At 40.0% G+C, this 16,806-nt stretch overlaps 1 protein-coding gene across 1 annotated transcript in view; it reads right to left on the bottom strand.

The window, feature by feature from the left end:
- The window catches only part of robo2 (roundabout guidance receptor 2), a 1,412,536-nt gene extending 1,398,086 nt beyond the window's left edge, over positions 1–14,450 (bottom strand). The window contains exon 1 of the mRNA XM_062977135.1: positions 14,310–14,450. The gene's annotated coding sequence lies outside the window, so the exon portion shown is untranslated. The remainder of the gene's footprint in view (positions 1–14,309) is intronic.
- Between the last annotated feature and the right edge of the window lie 2,356 nt (positions 14,451–16,806).

The following is a 16,806-nucleotide window of genomic DNA, read 5'->3' on the forward strand; positions in this document are numbered from 1 at the left end:
AATCTGGCATTGAATAACTAGGACTCTCAGACAGGCTTACAAACCAATTCTTCCTGAAACCTTGGAAAATTTCTGCAAGATTAGATACAGGGCTTGATCAGAGTGAACTAAATGAAGCTCTGAGACTAAAAGCAGTCACCGAGATTGTCTTTGTTGTCCTCAATCCCTCAAGGTCCTTATGCTATTCTTCTTCTGGCCAAAATAAATGGGTAAGAAGTCTCTTCTGAAATATTTGAAGGACTTGACATTTATCTTTTAAAAAGGTTTCTGCCCATCCTTCCATCAGCTTTTCACTGCTTAAATTTTTTTAAATGCCCAAAGGAACTAGACTTCTGCCCACTTCCACTTTCATTTTTGGAAATCTGTATGGCCCCAGTGGATCCCAGGAGGAACAAGTTGGCCACTGTTGCCGCCCCAGGACTAAACAAATCAGTGACCTTTGAGTGTTACTATTGTTAATATCTTCCCTGTGATCTGTGCCCAACACTGACATTGAGTGGATCTGAGGAGTGATAAGTTTTGGAGAATACCTAAGACTGTTATAAAAATTGTAGTCCAGATCCAGTAAGGTTATTATCATGCAGCATGGTGCTAACAAGATGTCTTGTACACCATTTTTTAAAGAAAGAAGAAAGACAAGTAAGCAATGTGATGTTGACTGATACAGAGCAACAAAACACTTCACATAAAATCAAATACATTTACAGAAGAAGCCCAGTGAAAACAGCAATAGCAGTAGCAAGTGTTTTTAAGAGCTATTTCATTAATTTATATTTTAATAACAAAATATGGTAATGATTATAGAAAGACATTAGTTTTCCAAGGATGACATATAATTAGTCTTTTCCATCTACCAGATACCTCCTTCACCATGTACATTCACCCTATTACAGGGGACCATAGGGCAAACTGTGGATTTTTTTTTTTTGGGGGGGGGGGGGAATCAAGTTCTGCCTCAAAACCTTCCAATCTAAAATTTGACTTTAAAAAGGCAAAAGAGAATAAACATAAAATGTTAAAACTTTGGTTTATGGTTCAGTGAAGCCTAACTTGTTAGATCTTTTTAAGAAAATAAAATATTAACAGAAGTATTAAAATGTTGCTAAGTTTATGAAACTGTCGTTACTTTATCTTTTTACTATTTATCACCTTCCATTGCCAAAAATAAAATGCTTCTGTTGTTGAATCCTGATTCAATCTTCAACCTTGCTTAATGACATTATTGATGCTTGGCTTTTTCTGTTCTGCTTGCAGAGTCCAGAAGCTAGTCTGAATAGGTTATTGTAACCTTAACCACCCTAAGAGATACCGATGCAGCCAGGTTGTCATTTCCACTGTCAAACATCTACACTGGGGACTTCATCCCACAGGATAAGTAAAATGAAGTAAATGTTGATTTTTCCTTAAAGCTTCGCCATGCCCCATTTTGAAATTAAACATAAGATTTTCCTACCCTCATCACACTTAATCTTTTTCTCTGCTTTCTTTAAGATTTATCTCTTTGATTTGCCATCACATGGCAGATATATGTCTCCTTTCCTGTTGTTTGCTCTCATGCCCTTCACAGAGAAGCTGAGCTAAAGCACCCTTTTCTTTTCTTTTTTTAATTAAATATTTTATTAAAAAACATATAACATAAGTGATAAACACATATACATACCACTGTGCAAAAAGTACAGAACAATAACATATGAATATATATATATATATATATATATATATATATATATATATATGAAAAAAAAAACATGAGAAAGGTAAAGCACCCTTTTCAAAGAGCCACACAGTGGGAGCCACACCGTCCAAAGGAGCATTAGCCATTATTTAAAAAGACATAAATTACCTTCTTGGTCATAAAGGTTATGGTGGAAGAAAGGATTTTATACTGCCCATCTCAGTTCCTGCCACCATAAAATTATCACTTTATTTACAATGGGCAAAGAGGATTTCCTATCACATGTTAAATTGGACTTTTTTACACGTCTCTAAGCAGAGAATTGAAAAATAAGTCAAAGGCCAATTGACCATACTTTAGAAATGGAGAAATACCTGGAACCTACAGCTGAGGTTTGCGCCATGTGATGGGCTACATGCTGATTCTTAAATGTATAGAAACACAAATTTTATTCTATGTGATGAAGTCATGGGCTTTTGAAGGAATGATGGAGGACTGGTTGTGGGAGAGCATGTGTGTGCAGGACTGGTTGTGTGAGTGCATAAGAGAGAAATATGCAGGCACATATGTGGGAGGGAATGAAGATAATCGAAACATAAAAGAGAGAAAGTAAGATATAGGAGAGAAAGGCAGAGAAAATACAGATGCCCCTCTTCATGGGAGGGTAGCTTTAGTTCCACCCACAACCATCCTTTGTGTGATTGGGGTCTATAACCCAGAAAAGGTTGTTTCCCCCATATATATACATAAGAATCTCTAATCTCTTGTCTTCTCAGTTTTCTTCTATCATGTCATCAGGTATGCAATGTTCAGTCCTAATTCCCAAACAGGAGACACCATGACTCGAATAAATTACTTTTGGAGAATCTCCACTATTGTAACAGTTTTTACTCTTTTCAAGCAACGATTGTGAGAGTACTCTTGAGTTTTAAACAACCCAAGTCTCTATGATATTAATGTCTTGAGCTTTTTCAAAGAGCTGAACTCCAGCGAAAGGTTAACCTGGATGTCAGTTTCCTGAGCTAATTCAGATCAGTTCCTTCACAAAACAATCTGAATGCTCTGAGGGAACTGACATTAGGTAAACCTTTCTTTCAGCTGCTCAGATTGCTGGAAAAGATAAGCATCAGTTCAAAAATAGTCTAAAGAGTAAGTTCCAGTTTTATAGCCTTGTTAGAAACTTCCAGTTGCTGGGTGTTGGATGAACTTGATGACCCCTTGTATCTTTGTAGCTATCTATGTGCAATATCTGCTCAGGCATCAGGGAAAGGACGAGGAAGGACAAGAAGAAAGAACAATGTGCTATCTAAAATTTCATCTCCCATGTTTGTTATAAATTATGTTGGTCAGAAACTTTGCAGAAATGTATTAAATTATCTTGCTTCCTAATAGTAAAAAGTTGTACATTTATCTTATCAATCTCTTTTGTTCTGTACTCCACTTAATTTATTTCAAAGCAACAATTTTCAAAAGTGATTGATACATTCAACACATGTAATTAAATATGAGCCTAAATTAACTATCACATTTTGTGGTTAATTTAGGTTGACTCTAATGGGCAGAGACACAAGTTAGCTTGGATTTACACTAGTGACAAAGTGTAAAATTTACATAAAACATGTTCTAATCTTTATGTCTTTGCATCTTATGTGGTGACACTTCCACATGCTATAAATCATTTTAATTGTCTCTTGGCAGAATCATAGAATTAGGTTACTAGGAAAGAGCTAAACCCTTTCTTACCTGTTATTAAGATAAGCAGGTTTATTTAGGCAAAAAAAAATTCCAGCTGATATACTTGGAGGTTTTTGCATAGCTGTAACTGGCTAATAAAAAATTTCACTACGAGACCACCATATATTATTAGACATGTTTAAAATTATATTGTTGGAGGGGAGTGCATGGGACTCAGCTGAAATCACACACCAAAGAAAATATATGATTTTGGAATTAGTGAGGAAAACCATCCTCACTAATATAGAAAACCATCATCAACTCTTTATCTATTGCCCAATTGTCATGCCCCCACAGAGACACTCACTGTTTACCCCTAGTTGAGCCCTTTTTAGTTAAAGGGGTTAATATTTTACATAAAGTTTCTTGGGGGGCAGTCTAGACAGCCTCTTTGCATTTGAAGCTTCCATCACCCTGCCCCTTTAAGAATCCCTTCAGGGGTAGAGCTTCAGGTAAGGCACTTCTTGTTCTTGGAAGTGTCAGCCTTTTGTGACTGGAAGGTGAAGAGACAGGAAGCCCGGAAGGTCTACAAAATAACATGTCTAGTCAAAACTGTATTCAAGTCCAGTCAAAGTTAAATGTTGAGACCATCTTAGAGACAGTTGAACACCATACAAGAAAGAGACAATAAGCAGAAATAAAGATTCAAGAACCTCAGTTCAGCCAGAACTGTGTTTATCTCTCAAAGACTTTACTTCACTTCATAAAGACTTTGTAGTGAGACTCAGGAGGAGAGAAAGTCTATAATTTGGTCAGTTAATAAATTCTTATATGATTCAACTATATAGTCTCCAATTTGTTCCCTCCTCAGCCAGTTCACTTTCCAAGTAGTTAAGATAGCATGGGGGAAGAACACTAATAGAGCAGTATTTAGTATTTAATCTACTATTTATTTACATTTATCACCTCTCAGCCTGCTAGGACCCCTATAATACAGGGTGTTTGAAAAAGGACTCCCTATTCACCATTTAATTTAAATGGTGAATAGGGAGTTCTTTTTCAAACACCCTGTATAGTAACCTACATTAAAGCTGATTAACATATCAATTAGCAACATATGAATATTTGGCTGTGTCATAGACAAAACTGCATAGATAATTCCTATTACTAATGCAGTGGTAGCTTTGTACCATTGAAAAGCTGGCAATGCCAGGCAGGTCACACAGTTTTCACTGTCTACTGCAGCATCTCCACATATTCTACCATATTTTCCTTAGTCCTCTGAAGCAGTTTTTCAGAGGAAGCACTGCAGTGGGCAGTATACTGTGGTGGTTTCAGCCTTGGACTACAATTCAAATCCCCGCTCAGCCATGGAATCCAGTTGGGTGACCTTGGGCTAGTCACATTCTCTCATCAAACCCACTCTGAACAAATCTCATCAAGAAAACCCCATCATATGGCTGCTATACATCAGAAATTATTAGAAAGCATACAAGAAGAACTTAGATGAGTTAAAGTGTTTTCTGCCCACACAGGGCCAGCAGTGATCACAATAACCTGCTACAGGGACATATTAGAAAAAGAGTATCCACATGATGAGAAATCTAAAAAAGATTGGTTCAGAAATCAACATTTTACCTTTATTGCATGGTGAACAATTACATTTATTGGCTCTTAAAAACAGTCTTACATGGCTCTTCCAGTTTTCAAGACACTGTAATAGTTTGAGAGATTTAATCCCAGTAAAAACTCCTATATTTCTTCCCTCTCCCCTGCTTTATTTAATATTTAGGGAGAATTTTTTCAGAATAAGTGTCCCTAAAGCTGCTGTACAAGTTTGGTACAGCAATAACACTAACAAAATAGCAGATTAATCAAAAAGTCCTAGAAAAGTGGTGTGCTACTTTTAATCTGTCACCTTAAATGTAGATTTAATCTGAAGAAAAAACTGTATCATATATATTTTTAACAAACATATGCATGACATGACTTTTTAGGTTAAAAATTCAGTGCAGCAGTAATAGGGCAAATCTTAAAAAGCACAAAACAGGTTCAATTGATTTCTAAAAGCAACAAATAAAGAAAAGTGATAACTCTTCAAGGGAAGGGATATCCATAGCTTTGGTCCTACCACTGAAAAGAGCTTGTCATTCAGGCCATTTACACTGCCATATAATCCATATTATCAAATTAGATAATCTACATTATCTGCTTTGAACTGAATTATATGTGTCTACACTGTCATATAATCCAGTTCAAATTAGATAATCTTGAATTTATATGGCAATGTCGAAGGGGCATCTCTTAGCAGGTTTTACAAAGAAATGGAAAATCAAGGCTGCCCTCAGATATTGGTTCATATGAGAAGCTTACAGTGAAGTAGGTGGTTATGTACTGAGTCCTCAAGTTATAGGTTTAAGGTTAAGAAACAGGCAAAAGATACAAGACAAATGTCTGATCTTTAACTTTGATCTGAATTTCCTAAACTAGTCTATTTTCTCCAAGAAAACATGCAGCAGATTTACCATTTGAAGGTGGTGAAAACTGTTTCTTGTCACATATGACATGCAGAGAAAGCATCAGGTGAAGGTGCACACTTAAGATGTGAGAACAAGTTGTACAACTTCCCCACGATATTAGGTTTTCTGACTTCTATCTTCAATGGTTTAAATTTCACCTTGTTCACCTCCATGCAGTTTTGAACTGATAATAGAAACCAGCTTGTAATTTCTATTTCTATTTCTCTTCCAGGACTGGGTGTTGTGAATATGAGGCACAACTGAGTAGTGTTCAGACTAATGCAACTGAAAAAAATCCCTTTGAATATAATAGAGTATTTACATCCATCCATCATCTATTTATGTTTTCTTCTTCTCTGGAGGTTTTTAAGCAGAGGGTGAATGTTCATCTGTCTGGAGTGACCTGAATGTGTACTCCTACATGGCAGGGAGAGGACCTTGCAGTCTCGTCCAACTCTATAATATTCCAAAAAGAGATGAAAAACAAAAAAACCCAAGGCATCAAGAAGGTTTTCCAGATTGCTGGGTCTCATGTATCTCACAGACCCTTCATCCCCTTTTCACCTTTCCTATGTATTATATGATTTTGTGAATGCAGAGCAAACAAGAAGGAATGCATTAACTGTAAGAAATATATGGAAGCAACCATCTCTATTATGTTTTTAGATGTATTTTTAGTTAGTCAATTCTGTTGTATGTTCTGGGCTTGGTCCTGCTTGTAAGCTGCCCCGAGTCCCTTTGGGGAGATGATTGGCAAGGTATAAAAATAACGTTGTTGTTGTTGTTATTATTATTATTATTATTCAAAATTCCAATAAAATATAGAAGGCAAAATAAAATCAACACAGCAATACATTAAGACCTTTTCTTTTTAAAATAAAACCGAACTATAACAAGTTTGCCAACCAACTACGTATTCCTTTTGTTAAATTTTCAGTATTGATTCTATCCTTATTTTGAAATACAAAAATCCAAACAGAAGAACACAGAGAAAACTGCTTGTATAAAAACTGAAGTAGAAATGAACTTGTAAAAGATATGGTTTCATTGCTTCAGTACTCTGGTATTCAACAACTGAGGATCTATACCAATTTTAATATTGGTGCCAAGTGCTCCAGTTCTATTGCCTTTTTAGAAAGTTTTATAGTCTCAATAAATCATAACAAGAAAACTATAGCTATAGGTGGAAATACAAATGTCATTTTTCAACACTGTATTATTCAGCTCTAGCTTTACATACATAATACCCCTTTCTGGCTACTCCTTGTAATTTTAAAATATTGATATTTCTAATTCTAAAGCTTTGAACTACATTCCATAGTACGACTATTTGGTTTTGTGCCCATTTACTAACAAACCAATATTTTGCAGAATTTAGAAGCATTTTGCTTTTTGTTAGATGTATTCAACAACATATGCATATATTGTCAGTGTACTGTCCTTGTACTCTTAACAAAAACTTTTATGTTTATTATTTTCTCAGTATATTTGCACATTAAAATTATTGTAATTGCTATAACTAAGCAATGGAAAGGTACTTCTATACATAAGTGCTGATCACATTGGTAGATGAACACCATGGGAAAACATCCCAGAATATAACAGATCGTGAGCCTTACCTCAGATTTTATACTATCCTTTCTGCCAATAAAAACGGCTGATATTATTATGTTTTATTATTTACTTTTATTTTATTGTTACAGGTCTACCACATGAAGATGCTAGTCAAGGCAATCCTCCTTTACCTTCATAACAATCCTCAAGCTGACAGAGAGAGTCCAAAATCACCCAGTGAGTTTTATGGATCAATTCCAGTCAGCACTATGATCACTAAATTATATTGGCTTTGAATGAATTAATCCTATTTGTTTATGTATGCAATTGTTACATTTTTCTCCTGCTTTTTCCCCTCAGGGAACTCACTAGTCATGGATAGCATTTTTAATGCAGTCTTCCATCTAGGCACTACCAAGCTTTTGACTTACTCAACTGCATCAAGGTTGTGTCATTTTAGATTAGGGGTGGCAAAAGTATGGCTTGTGAGTTACATACACCACCATAAGCAGTGAAGAAATGGCAACAATCAATATCCCGGAAGACTATGATGCTCTCCTATTCTGTCTCATTCAGAATACTGCTACCTTGTGTTCCAGCATATCCAGCAAACGGCTCAGGTCCTGCTTACTTGCGTGACCTTATCTCCTCCTACGAACCACCATGAGCTCTCAGATCCGCCGGGGAGGCCCTTCTCTTGCTCTCGGCTCCATTGCAAACACGACTGGTGGGGACGAGGGAGAGGGCCTTCTCGGTGGTGGCCCCCTGGCTCTGGAACTCTCTCCCTAGGAAGAGATTAGCACCTACCCTGGCCACATTCCACAAAAATTTGAAGACTGACTTGGATGCTTCAACATGCTTTTGAACAGCAGGTCTGGTTTCATCACCATCCAGTCTTGACTATTTCCTGCCCTAATCCTCAGCACTTTATTCCTAAATCTCATTGCCTTCTGCTTTTGCACGTCTGCTTTCCCTGTAATTTCTTAATAGCCCCATCATTCAGTCCTGATGCTCGCTATTTATTTTATGAATGTTATTTTACTGTTATTGTTTTAATTATATATGCTGTCATCATATTATTTTATCTGTTGATCGGGCTTGGTCTCCATGTGAACCACTCCAAGTCCCCTTCGGGAGATGGAAGCGGGTTATAAATAAAGTTTTATTATTTATTATTATTATTATCATTAAAGCAGTGCTGGATTTAGGACAAATGAGGCCCTGTGCTAGTTAAGTGATGAGGCCCCTTCCTTGGACCCCAAAGGGGGTAGACCCAGTAGGCCTACACTGCCTGCTTTGTGGCACACTCCCATAGACTATCAACTCTACCATTATGTCTGGAATAGCTCCAAAACAGAACACCTTCAAATTTAGAATTGCACAACTTAAGCAAAATCCATCATAAAAAAATTGGTGCAGGAAAATGGGGGGCCCTGGCCAACAGTTACCACTATTTAAACACAATGATAAACCTGGCACTGCATCAAAGACATTAATAGGAAAAATTTGGAAAAGCCCATTAGAATGGCGAGCACATTCTTCCACACTATCTTTGGACTCTCATTTGTGCCTCTCAATGAATTGGTGCTTCTCACTTGGAATTACAACCCAAGGCTACTTTCTCATTCATTTCCACTTCCATTTCAAAATTCTCTTTGCTAACCCTTTCTTCAGCCTGCTGCCCAGCTCTGTTCATTTATAGTAGATGCACATGCACCACCTTAGAAACTGTGGTCTTGCTGTTCTTTGCAGCAAAAGTTGACATATTATCTGCCCAGTGTTGATCAAGAAACATTCACTGTATTGGATTATTCAAGTATTCCTTCTGGGTGCTCATCACAATCCCCAGGAGGATGGTAGGAGATAATGCAATACAGTGAAGAAGCCTTGATCCAAAGGAATTATTCAGTCAGGACTAGAGAGGCCACCAGCGTTCATTGGCCTCCGGCCTGGAAAGGATCTTCAGGGGATAGGTAATGCTTTCTTCAAAAGAGAGTTGAGCATTAGAAACACTCCAACATTTTTCTCCTGCTTTAGCTGAAATTTGAGTAGGAGGGGAACTTTCTGGATGCAGGCTTGGAAAGCAATTCCTGAGAGATGGGGAAGATTCTGTCTTATCCATTTGTTTTCATTCTGAGATTGTACGCACATACCCTGTTTCCCCGAAAATAAGACAGTGTCTTATATTAATTTTTGCTCCCAAAGATATGCTAGGTCTTATTTTCAGGGGATGTCTTATTCTTCCATGAAGAAGAATTCACATTTATTGTTGAACAAAAAAATTGAACATTTATTATATACTGTACAGTAGTTGTTATCACAAACCAGCATAACCAAACTGAATCCTATCAAGAATTTCTTGTTACTACCATTATTTCCATGTACAACAATCTATAGTACATACATTTAATGATCCTGCATGCTTTGTTCTGTTTGGTGGGCATGCTACCAAACAAAAACTTTGTTAGGTCTTACTTTTGGGGGAGGCCTTATATTTAGCAATTCAGCAAAACCTCTACTAGGTCTTATTTTCTGGGGATGTCTTATTTTTGGGGAAACAGGGTATGCATGTGTGCACGCACACACACAACCCTATTACTCCGAGAGTCTCCTGTTAGGTTCCTCCAAATATAGACATATATTGTGCAAGTTTGGAGGGGAGTCTCCACAGACCAGCACAGAGACAATCCTCTCTCTCTAGTTGAAAGAGGCAGCATACCAGGAATTTCCCCAGAAAGGTCACCAGCTAAAACCATGTTGCTAACTTACTGAAAAGCTGCTACTGAATTCTATTGGAAAGCAGTAGATGTTAAGGTGGTTCTGAATGTCCCAAATAAATTAGAAGAGATTCATACTGCATTTCCCATATCTTCTGATAAAACTTTAGAAGTTTGGCTGCTGGCAAGTTCAGTAGTATGCCTGAAATGTGGAGGAATACATTTTCAATAAACTACTATAAACCCACAACTTGTGAAAGTCATACTGAAAGCCCTGATGGCCAAAATACTAGGTCATCTGCTAATGCATATAAATTGAACAATTCCAGTAAAAATAGCATATTCAGAATCTCTACAGCACTGAATATGGTTGAACACACCAATATACAGTTTAATCCTATGCATATTTATTTGGAACAAAATCTGACCATGTCCCATGGGATTGTGTTGATGAAGGCTTTCATGGTCGGAATCACTGGGTTGCTATGAGTTTTCCGGGCTGTATGGCCATGTTCTAGAAGCATTCTCTCCTAACATTTCTCCCACATCTATTCATAGACTGATTCAACCAGAGGAGTCAGCCATAGCCGAGCACTTGATGAACCAACCTGGACACAGCATATTATTTGAGAACACAGAAATACTGAACCAATCTAACAACCACCATGTCAGACTATACAGAGAAGCCATTGAAATCCACAAGCATGTGGACAATTTCAACAGAAAGGAGGAAACCATGAAAATGAACAAAATCTGGTTACCAGCATTAAAAAAACTCTGAAATCAGGACAGTAAATAAAGAACAATACTCTGAAAACAGAGAAATTCCAGACAAGAAACAATCAGGGTCAGCTAACACCTCCTAACAAGGATCCCCCCAGGTAGGAAGCAGCCAGGCTTTAAAGCTGCAAGCCTTTTCAATGCTAATCAAGGTGACCAATTGCAACCTTCACACTGGCCTCCAACAGACAAGAGTTCTTTCTCCCACCCTGGACCTTCTACGGATATATGAACTCCACTTGCCTAGCTTCCAACAGACCTGAGGATGCCTTCCATAGGTGTGGGCAAAATGTCAGGAGAGAATGCTTCTGGAACATGGCCATACAGCCCGGAAAACTCACAGCAATCTCATTGGATTCTTTATGAAATCATGAGCTTAGGATCCTTTCACACCACATAATTATGGCACAATGATTCCACTTTGTCATAGCAACATCTATGGAATCCTGGGATTTGCCATTTAGAAACAGGCATTTAGACGTTTCAGCCAGAAAGAGCTCTAGTGCCTCACCAAACTACAAACCCAGGATCTTGTAGGATATTGCCATGGTAGTTAAAGTGAAGCCATAATGTATATCACAAAAGGAGCCTAAGACAGTTGTCATATGAAATTAATATTCACCTGAAATTAATCACTTGGGTCCATAGATAAAGATAAGAGATAAAAGTGGTTATGGCCCACTTTATTGATAATAGAAAAAAAAATTATGTCCAATGAAGAGAGTCTGGCTACAGCTTCCACTGAGTCTACATCTTGTGTTGATTTAATGAACCAAATCCTCTATTGTAATTTGCATTTTGCATCATCAAGTACTAGTAGTAAATTTGTGCAAAAACATAGCCTGGTGCTGTTATTCACTAGCACAGAGGCTAGACTCCAGCACAGAGTTAATTGTGCTTAAATCCATTAATTTTGTTGAGATAAAACACATGGAACTTGCCTGGACTGTTGCCAAAGTGTATAAAGCAATTCCAATAAAGATTGGTTTATTTATTTATTTAGAGGGCTTGTTTTACTAGTTTCACTTCACCCAATCTGAAGAAGTCAGACTGGATATATAATGATTTTTTAAGCAGAAAATGATGACCAAAAGACATGAGTATGCTCTTTGACTCCTTTCGCACTCACATTTTGCTCATTAGCTCACTCACTTGAGTTCTCCAATGAGAAATAACCTAGACTTGACAAAGTTTTGTAGAGTGGAATCTTCACATGCCACTTTTGTACATCTTTGGTCACCAGGCCATCATCCTTTGCTTTGAAAATAGCAACTTTTGAAAGTTTCAGAGAGGACAGGAGGAAACACACATGCAAAGTACAAAATGCAGCAAATTTCTCACAGCATTCCAACCAAGCTGCAATTTACTATCCAGCAGCTGCCTTCTTGGAATGATTTTCTAAAAGGAAGCAAGGTTGCTCCGCTATCTCTTTATGGAATTGGGGTCTTGCTGTATGTTACTGCGTGGCCAACTCCTGAATACATTTCCAAGGTTACTCCATGTCAGAAGAAAAAGAGGCACAGAAATGAGGAGTCTCATTGCAAACCTCTATAATGAACAGATTTATTTTGTGTAAGAATGATCTGCCTTGGATTACAATCCACTTTCTCAGAAGCAGATTGTAATCCATGACAGCTCTTACTAATACTATATGAATCTGTTCTTCCTTAAATGTGCAAGATGACTTCAGGATTAATGGACAGTCCTGTGCCCCTCCATTCTTGTAGAATACCTTGGATACTTTCAGATGTCTCAGACCTGGTGAGGCTTTGCCAGTGGTGTAGCTATGAATGGAGGAGATAGAAAAATGTGGATATTCCCTTTTCCAAATATATATATATATATATTGAAATCCACAAGCATGTGGACAATTTCAACAGAAAGGAGGAAACCATGAAAATGAACACAATCTAGCTACCAGTATTTTAAAAAAACTCTACAATCAGGGCAGTAAATAAAGAACAACACTCTGAAAACAGAGGAATTCCAGACATGAAACAATCAAGGCCAGTTGACTTCTTCTTCTTTCACGCAGTCGTTTCCGACTCTTCGTGACCTCATGGACCAGTCCACGCAAGAGTTCCCTGTCGGCTGTCGCCGCCCCCAGTTCCCTCAACGTCAAGCCAGTCACTTCAAGGATACCATCCATCCACCTCGCCCTTGGTCAGTCTCTCTTCCTCTTTCCTTCCATTTTCCCCAGCATCATGATCTTTTCCAGGCCAGTTGACACCTCCTAACAATGGATTCCCCTAGGCAGGAAGAAGCCAGACTTTGAAGCTGCAAGGCCATTCAATGCTAATCAAGGCAGCCAATTGCACCATTCACACTTGCCTCAAACAGACAAGACAAATACTGGGCTTGCTCAGTCAATGTTTCAGCCAACAGCATGGCAAATTTAGAAAGGATGCTTTACTGCAATAAGATTTTTCCCCCTTTATCACACTGAATCAGAAAGAAACTCACCTCAATTGTATTAATATGCTGTCAAAGGCTTTCATGGCTAGAATCATTGGGTTGCTGTGAGTTTTCTGAGCTGTATGGCCATGTTCCAGAATCATTCTCTCCTGACATTTTACCAACAAAGGAGTCCCCCAGGCAGGAAGCAGCCAGGCTTTGAAGCTGAAAAGCCATTCAATGCTAATCAAGGTGGCCAGTTTCACCATTCACAAGTGCCTCAAGCAGGCAAGAGTTCTTTCTCCAACCCTAGATCTTCCACAGATATATAAATTCCACTTGTGTAGTTTTCCAACAGACCTCACAACTTCTGAGTGAAACGTCAGGAGAGAATGCTTCTGTAAAATTTACAGCAACCCAATTTTTTTCCCTTTGACTCTGATTTTCTATCATCACAGAAAGTGAATCCTTGAAAATTATTCACACTAGAAAATTTGCCATGTTGACCTTGCTTTGGTAACATGCCTCCAGTGTGTTTCCAAAGGCTTACCTTAAGTTTGAAGTTACTGTAAGGTTAGCAAGGAAATTTTGAAAGAGAGGATTCTTATTTGGGAGGAGGAAAAATAGCATCCTTTTGCCCCACCCCAGGGCTAAGGCACATCTTGGCTTTAGTAACAGTGCTGATCTGACAAATATATGGATGGAGGAGCCAAATGGGAGAGGAGAGGAAGAGGAGTCTCCACCAAGCTCTGGGTCCAACATCCTGTTTGATGCCTGGCGCCTGCCCAAAGACGAAACTTCCATTCACAATCAGGGACAAATAGATAGCCAAGGCGAACTCTGCTAGTGGGCACAAGTTATTCCCAGCCCCGATGCCTAAATCATGTCCTTGGAACCCTGGGAGCTTATCTCAGCAAGAAGAGAGTTTGGGCAAGAGCTCGTCTTCTCCCTCCTCCTCTCTCTGACCGTCCTGACCTTCCCGCCCTTTGCACTCACCTCCACTGGGTTCCTGGGCTCGTTTCCCGTGAAAACCCCACCAGGTAAGCGAAGCGCTGTCCAGCAGAGAGAGGGAGCGACACAGGCAGCCAGCGAGGCGATCAGCCGCCGCGAGGAATGCGTTCGCTGCTGCTGCTGCGGCTGCTCCTAGTTGCCTAGTGCTGTCTCCACCTGAAGGGAGGAGCCGCGATGAAGCCGCTGCTTCTGCTGGGGGGGGGGGGGGGGGAGGGGGGGAGGAACCCCCAGCCCAGGCAGCTTTCGCTCTCCTGCCTTTTCTCTCGTGTGAGGATGGAAGGACTCAAAGGTCTCTTGGTTTAGGAGTCGCTCTCTCAGGCATCCGCCTCAAGACTTCTCTTTCAGTCGGAGCTCCTGGATTTGGACCCAGGCGGGGAGGGCAAGTTGTGGAAGAGCACCTCTTGGGGAGGGGGCCTTGGCACAGCATTCCTGAGGTGACTTTCCCCTCGGAAGATACGCCTGGCTTAACAAGGCAGGCGCGCAAGTTGGACACGTTGCGCGTGGGCGGAGAGAGGCTTCCCCTGCCCGCGAAGCCTTGCCAAGGAGAAGGGCATGCGCTTGTATTGTGCCCTTCTGGGTTGCCCTGGCAGGGGCTGCGAGGGTTTGCTGAGACTGCCTTCCCCTTAACAACCCCTCCCGAGTTTTCCTACAGCTTCGGCAGTCTTTCTTTACTTTTCTCGCACAGAAAACCAAATGCAACGCCCCTATGGAGAGCCATGTGGAGAGTGCTCTAAGCATTGGACTAGGAAACCAGGGTTGAGCTTTGGAAACTCACTGGGTGACCTTGGACAAGCCACACTTTCTCAGCCTCAGAGGCAAGCAAGGACAACCCCCTCCAAAAAAAGAAAACCCCAAAAAATCTTGCTAAGAAGACACTGTGATGCAATTGCCATCAGTTAGAACAACTTGAAGAAACAAAACCAACAACAAAGGAAGGAAATGCAGGACAACCTCTCTGAATGGCTGTGCTAGAAGCCATCCAGTTGGAAATCTTTGGATGTGTGAATATTGACACCAAGAAAGATACTGAACAGTTATTGGCTTCATCACACTAAAGTTTGAATCAACTTTGGATCCATTTTAAATCCACTTTAGAGAGGGGCCTTTAAACAGCTCAGCCAGTTTGGCTTCACAAACCCCAATATTCTGCAGGAGGCAGAAACCAGATTTAAAGTGGATATATGATCAAGTATGATGAGGCCCCGTGATGATGTCAAAGGCTTTTGTGGCTGGAATCACTGGGTTGCTGTGAGTTTTCCTGGTTGTATGGCCATGTTCCAGAAGCATTCTCTCCTGAGGTTCCGCCTACATCTATGGCAGACATGCTCTGAGGTTGTGAGGTATACTGAAAACTAGGCAAGGGAGGTTTATATATCTGTGGAGGGTCCAGGGTTGGAGAAAGAACTCTTGCCTGTTGGAGGCAAATGTGAATATTGTAATTAATCACCTTGGTTAGCATTGAAAAGGTTTGCAGCTTCAAAGCCTGGCTGATTCTTGTCTGGGGAATCCTTTGTTGGGAGGTGTTAGCTGCCCCAGTCTGATTCATGTCTGGAATTCTTCTGTTTTCAGAGTGTTGTTCTTTATTTACTGTCCTGATTTTAGAGTTTTTTAATGCTGGTAGCCAGATTTTGTTCATGTTCATGGTTTCCTCCTTTGATATTGTCCACCTGCTACACAGAGCAGGTGTACCCCGCTTCATCTCTTGCAAAGGAGACTCAAAGCAGCTCACATTAAAAGCATTACCACACAATTTAAAATATACAAATATGCAAACATTAAAACAGAATTGAACATAACAGTATTTAAAAAGTCACAGTTCAAATCCAATAAAACATATTCAAAGCTCAAAACCACTTCACTCCCTAACTTGACTTTAAATACCTCATTTAAAAGCCTGTTTGAATAAAAAGATTTTATCCTGCTGCCGGAAGGAGAGCAAGGAGGGGGCCGTTCTGGCTTCCCTGGGCAGGGAATTCCAGAATCAAAGGGCAGCCACTGAGAAGGAAGGTCCTCTCTCTCGTTTCCACCAATCAAGCTTGAGAAGAGGTGGGACCGAGAGAAGGGCCTCTCCTGAAGATCTCAGGGACTGGGCAGATTCGTCCAAGACGATGTGGTCGGAATTGTTCCTGGAAATAGACTGGCATCCAGTGGAGCTGCTGCAACGGGGGGAGGGGTGGTTGTCCGCTCCCTGTAGCCAGCCCCATTGAGCAACCTGCCTGCACCTCTTTGGACCAGCTGAAGTTTCCAAACACTCTTCAGAGGCAGGCCCATGTAGAGGGTATTACATTAATCTCAAGGAACAGGAGCAGTTGGCACACAAGTTATAATTGTGCAAAGCCCCCCCCCCCCCCCCGGCAACCGCAGATATGTGGACCTCCAGATTCAGCACTTAGTCCTGGAGGATCCCCAAACTGTGGATCTGTTTCTTCAGGAGGATTGTACCCCCATCCAACACAGCCTGGATACCTATCCCCTGATCTGC

The sequence above is a fragment of the Anolis carolinensis genome, chromosome 3 (genome assembly GCF_035594765.1).
Source record: "Anolis carolinensis isolate JA03-04 chromosome 3, rAnoCar3.1.pri, whole genome shotgun sequence".
Lineage (NCBI taxonomy): Eukaryota > Metazoa > Chordata > Lepidosauria > Squamata > Dactyloidae > Anolis > Anolis carolinensis.